The sequence below is a fragment of the Apteryx rowi genome, unplaced genomic scaffold (genome assembly GCF_003343035.1).
Source record: "Apteryx rowi isolate R43461 unplaced genomic scaffold, aptRow1 scaffold_56, whole genome shotgun sequence".
In the NCBI taxonomy this organism is placed as follows: domain Eukaryota; kingdom Metazoa; phylum Chordata; class Aves; order Apterygiformes; family Apterygidae; genus Apteryx; species Apteryx rowi.
The window spans coordinates 268,096-274,298 of NW_020450827.1; positions in this window are offsets into that span (position 1 = coordinate 268,096).

The window sequence follows — 6,203 nt, forward strand, 5'->3', positions numbered from 1 at the left end:
TGTGCACAGGAGATGCATCCCTTTCTCTCCTCCCTGTGCAGCGATGCAAGGAGAGGGAGGGAGGCTGCAGCGGGCTTTCAGGAGCTTAAGCGGTGTGATCGAGGGGGACAGGTAATGCGGGGAAAATCACAGCAGCAGGTGAAAAGGGCAATTAGAAGAGCTGAAATCGCATCAAGCCCCCAGCTGTCACCGCATATTTTAAACGCCCGGCGCAGCGCAGCTCCGCCGCGATCCCCGCAGCAGAAAAGGCGAAATTGCTCCATTACGAGCGGTGTGGCTGTGGCAAATGGGAGGCAGGGGAAATAAGTGGCTGATTTGCTAAGCAGCTCTTTTAGCTCCTGTCTGCCCGGAGCAGGGAGGGGGCTGAGCAGTGGCCCGGCGCTTGCCTGGCCGTTGGTGAGGCCAACGCACGGCGGTGCCGTGGCTCCCGGGCTCGCAGGGGCATCGTCGGAGCGGTGTACGGATGCTGTCCTCCCCCCTTTCTCTCCTGCCTGCCCCTCCGTGCAGCTTCCCAATAACCGAGGGCTCATTAATAAAGAACGACTAACTCGAACGCGGCTCATCACCACGGCGATGCGAGGAAGGAATGGGGCCATGAATATGCATGATTATCGTATTTACCTCCTTCGGATCCTCATCCAAACCCTAAATAACCACAGTCCCCCTCGCGCCGCCCCGCTGGCCTCGGTGCCCAGCCTCCCCCTCCGGGGCCGGTGGCTCAATGCTCCTGTTGTCCCAGCCGGGCAAACGCAGCCCCATCCCGGCGCTGCTCGGGGAGGAGGCAAACCGGAGCCGGGGCTTCGCCGCGCCGCAGCGAGGGGCTCAGCGTAGCGCAAAGGCGATGGCAGGGGGACGCTTTTAATTAGGGTGGGGAGCAGGCTGCTTGGCTTTGAACAGCTGCCGTCGCCCTCGGCGGAAGCTGCGGGATTTGGAGGGACCGGGAGGAGGGAGGCGTTGCTGCAGGTGCTTTCCCAGGGTTTCTGCCCCCTCCCGAGCGCGGCCCTCCGGCGCCGGCCGAGGCCCCCGGCCCGGCGTCTCCCTGCGGGAACGGGGCCGCGCACGCTCCCGGGGCGTCTGGCAGCCCTCCCGCCTGCCCCCGGCGGCGCGGGGCTCGGCGGCAAGTTCTGCCGCGTCTGGCAGCGTGTTAGGAGAGCAAGTCAGCCGAGGCCCCGCCGGTYTCGCGAAGGCGGCTGCAGCGGGGAAGCGGGAGCTCCCACCAGCCTCTCTGCAGCGGGAAAGGCTACGGCRAAGCGCAGCCGCGTTATTAGCCGTCAGAGAATGCACAGAGGCCCTTCCCGCGGGAGGGCAGGGTTTGTAAGCCGTGCTCTGCACGGAAGCATCTTCTCTTCTCCCAAGGACGGCTCCCACAGCCTTTCCCCGCTCCGTCCTCCTCCCTCGAGCCGCTGCCACGGAGGGGAGGGACGGGGAGCGGAGCCGAGCGGCTCCCACCAGCCTCCCGGCCAATAACCCCCCCCTTAGCCTTTTGCAGGCCTCYTGGAGACGTCGAAAGCTATTTCCTGCTCCGCTGTCACGATGTGCCCCGCAGGTCCCTGGCAATATCCCCGAGTCCCCTGATTATTTTTATTGTCTCTAACTTCCACTCGGAGCCCTGCTTGCTGTGTCAGCAGCAGTATTTATAGCATCCCCGCTCGGCACACAGACGGGTGGCGGGAGCATCCTTCCCCCGCCTGAGCGCTACCTGTCACTCCAGGCTTTTTCACGCTGGGCCGGGCGCTTCCACTTGCAGCCACTTTGCCTCCGAAACCAGGTTTCGCCGTGGCCCCGCTGAGCGGGGACATGGCAGGCCGGGCTGGCGAGGCAGCGACCTGGAGCAGCGGCTTCAGCCAGCTGCTCCCCCCTCCCCCTGGCCGTGATTTACCGCTTTCATTTTCCTTGGCATTGGGAGCCGAGCTTAATTACAGATATTTTTATGTGCATTAATAACATTTGCAGCTCTGCAAGCTAAGGCAGCGGGCGAGGGGAATGAGGACCGCTGCTCCGCGGCAGAGCTGCTCAGCGGCCMCGGGAAGGCATCGCCTGCGGTCCTGTGCAGTGCCGGGGCGGCCGGGTGCAGGATGGCAGCACCGATGCCCATGGGATGCTCCTGCCCGAGGGTGCGGAGCTGGCGGAGGGCAGGACCGAACCCAGCTTCATCCCCCGAGCGCCTGGCTCAGAAAAGCCCCCCGCTGCCAGCCGGGAGCGGGGCAGAGCCCGTATCGCTYGGAAGGTCTCAGTTCAACCAAAACCTTGTTAGCGCCGGATGCCGCCCGTGCAGGCACAGGTTGGGCTGCGGCTCTCCAAACCCTGGAGGTGTAGTTCAGCGTTTAATGAAGCTTATCCAGGCCTGAACACCAGCGGAAGAGATGCGTGCAAGTCCCAGGCAGCACGGGGGGGCTTTTGCCGGTCTCAGCCTCCCCCTTCCCTGGCGGGACAAATCCCTGGTGCTGTTCCCATTTCACTCTCACTTAATCCCTGGTTCCCCCGAGAAACGTCGAGGAGGATAAAAGGGTGCAAAGAACAACGATAGTACTCCAAATAATCAAAAGCCTCTCCGAGAAGCAGATCCTGCCAGCTCAGAGCGGGTCTCCCCTGGGAAAGCCATTTCAAGCACCAGCAAAAAAAAAAAGAAGCCTCTCTTTTCTAGGAAACCCCCCACCTCAGCGGCTCTCTGCAAAGGAGAGCGTTCATTTCTTATTTATAGGCCAAATAATAATAACAAGATACTAATAAGCTGTGAAGGTAGGGAAAGGCAGCCGCCTCCGGCTGAGCGTCGCCGTCTTCCCGGCAAACACGCAGAGGAGAGCCCTCGCGCTCGGAGCGGAGAGCGCCGGGGAGGGGAGCGAGACGAGGCAAAAACTTCATTTTAAATGCCAGAGCTTATTAAAAGCAAGTCCGGCAGAGCTGCCTTCTGCACGCGGAGGATTCGGCCGCCTGCGCTAAGCCAGCGGGATTAGCCCGTTTTTCTGGGTTGCTTCGGTGGCGTTGCTCCAAATCGCTGGATAAATGGGGCACATCCGGCAGCCCGATGCTGCAGGATCACTGGGTGCCGGAGATGGCTGCTCCGGTGGGATGGGTGCTCCGGCCCCCGCGCAGGGGGCACCCGCAGGGGCTGGGGGCTCCCGGATGCCGCCACTGCTGGCAAAGTGCTCCGGCTCGGCAGGCCGGAGGGAAGCCGTGTGCATTTCGGGAGCATGCAGGAAATACCAAGTTCCGCTATGCCAATTCTCAGAGGTTTTTCCTTCAGTTTGGCTACAGCAGATGGGTCACTCCAGGGTTCGATCCAGGCTCGGGAGGGAGCAGCTTCCTCCACCTCCCAAAGCAAACCGCTGGCGAGCTCCGAGGGCGCCGGATCAGGCCACATGGCCGAGCCCAGCGGGGTTTGCCAGGCCTCGGCCGGGCGGATCAGCTCCAGGYGCGCCAGCTTCCAGGCCGAGCCGGTCCTTGGCACAGAGCGGTGAAAGCGCAGCTTGGAGAAGTGCCGATGCCCCCTCGCTCCTTGGAGAGACTCGGGGCACTCTCCTGCGATGGCATTCCGGTGCCAGAGCCGGCGCCCCAGCGTCCCCGCACATCCCCGCGCCGCCTTCACCTCCGCTCCCGCGCCAAGCGCCGAAGACGGTGCTGGATTTGATTAGAAAAGCTGGAGACGACCTAATTGAGCTTCCCAAGGCTGCTGCAGACACAAATTGGATGCGCCCGGCTCCGAAAAGAGGCCGTTCCCCGGCTCCTCATATGCATGCTGAGTCTTCATTTAGCCGCTGCTTCTGCCAATTAGCTCGGGGCCTCTCGTTAGGGGCCTGGCATTGATTGGGGCTGGAGGGGCTGAAACAAGCCGGGAAGCCAGTTCGGCTTCTCCCGGCTCGCAAGCGGCCGGCAAGGGGGTCTGCCCCGGATGAGGATGGCGGCTCTCCCTCTCCCGTCTCCTCCGACCCTGCTTGTCCTTGGCCATACCGCCGTGGTCCTTCCAGCGTGCCGGGAGCAGCTGTGCTTGCAGCCGGACGGGATAAGGACAGAGGGCTGCGCTGGGACAGACGGATGGGGCCGGGGGGTCAGAGCCCTTCCCTTCCCTTCCCTTCCCTTCCCCTCCCTTCCCTTCCCTTCCCTTCCCTTCCCGCGCTGCGGTGGGGGGACAGGTCCCCTGCCGTCCCCGCGGCCCCCGGGGCAGGGCAGGAGCCGGCCCCCGCGGGCGAGCGGGCTGGAGAGAGAAGCAGCTGGAAACGTGGATCCAGTTGACTTGCTCTGGGTAATATCTCCTGATTATTTCACCGCAGCATGCTGAGGCTGCAGAGTAATCGAATTAGGCAAATATTATGGGGAAGAAAATGGGCAGATAAGTAGCTTAAAGTGATCGAAATGACCTGAAGGTGGCCATGCAAATGGTCTGTATAATATCCTGTAATAACCCTGTCCAGGCAGCTTCTAGGAGGCTGAATTCCAGGAACTGGATGAGGCTCACCGGCAGCAGCCGGGGAGGCAGGGAATGGGTGAAGCAGGGCTGAGCTGCCTCCGCAGCCYGAAGCTGGGGGGCTTCCCCGGGGGGTTTCCCTGGAGCTCCCGGGGCTTCCGCGCCGGCTCAGCCTCCGCCCCGGCAGCTCCCCAGCTCCCGCGGTGCCGGGGCTGGACGCGCGCTGGCCGGGCTGCAGGGCTCGAAGCACTAAGCCGTGCCCCCGATCCRGATGAACGGCCTGGTTAAAACACCCGTGCCTCCCCTTCCCCCCGCCCCGGCGCCTGTACCTTCGCACAGGTTGCAAAGCTGGGAAAAGTAGAAGATGATAAAACTAGTCCTTCTCCCGGCATCACACTGAGCTGTCAATCCAGCTGCCAGTGCCCAGGGAGTCGACACCGCCGGTGTGATAGCGGGGGAAGAAATCCAACCCGCTTCGGGACACGGGAGCGGCGTGCTGGCACAAAGGCTATTTTTTCCCCCCTTTACCGAATACATCGAGGGAGATCAAGAGAAGACTCCCTTCGTCACTCACTTTGAGAGGGGAGCAAAGATAGTTCTGGCTGGAAACCCGCGTGCGACAAAGTCTCCTGCCACTCGTCCGTGGTGAATGCAGCAGATAACAAGATGCTTCCTCTGGTGCCAGCCCTTGCCACGGTCAGTTAAACCGAYAGCATCTGCCAGGCCTTAATTCCCTATATAACCAGAGGAGCTGGGAGCTGAGCAAGGGGCCTGCGGTGCCTCGTCCCCGTGGCGGGCACTCCGAGCATGGCAAACTTTGGGCACCAGCCAGGGAGGAGCGGGGAGGGAAAAGGCGTAAAGGCACCCTGGCGATGTCCTGGCATCATTACATGCCTGGCTGCATCTGGAGATTGCTTTTTGGCTCCCCGTTCTGCACCGATGCCTTGAAACCAGCCCCAGCCGGGAGGCTCGCTCTGGCCGGGGGCTGCAGCTCCCCCGTCCAGCTGCAGGAACAGCTGTGCAGCCCCCCCGCGCGGGTGTCGCGCCTCCCCGCCGGCCCGGCGCTCCCGGGGCTTTGCTCTGCCGCTCGCCGGCCGAACGGCTCGCTTCTCGCCCTGGGAGGAGCCCAGGATCTGCTGTCTGCATCTGCACCGCACCAAGCACGAGGAAGCCCTCATCTTTGGTTCAGGTTTTTGTGCACAAGAGCAATGATAATTAACCCGGAATAGCTTTTCGTGAAATGGAATCAGTTTGTGCAACTGCCTTTATTTCCCTTTAGAGGAAATGGAACAAGACGTAAACCGAAAACCAAACCACCCCAAACTGAGTGCCCCAACAGAAAAAGCATGAATGATATACAATCCGTGGTGCTTGGGGAAGCCGCTCTTGTAAGAGATTGACTTTGACAGCCTAATAACTGTCAGCCTGTGACAGGCCCCGGCTCCAAGATGAATCCTCCAAACTTTAATTGGAGACATGATGCTCCGTTTATCCAGAACAGAAAATCCCATCTCCCCGCCTCGGATCTCTCCATTGATAAAATTATCTTTTTATGCCTCTAAGTGATTGCAGTGCTGCCCTTCCCCTCGGGCGCGGGCTGGTGCAGCCGGGCAGGGCYGCGGCGCGGCTGGAAGGGACCGTGYGCGCGGGGAGGGGACGGGAAGGGACGGGGTCCGCTGCAGGCAGTGGGGCACAGCCCTGGGGAGCTTCCTCCCTAAATCATGTGCTTTTTGGAACTGTTGCCTCAGATCTTTCCTTTCCTCCGACGTTCACACGCTTCCCTGCACCCATGCAGCATCCG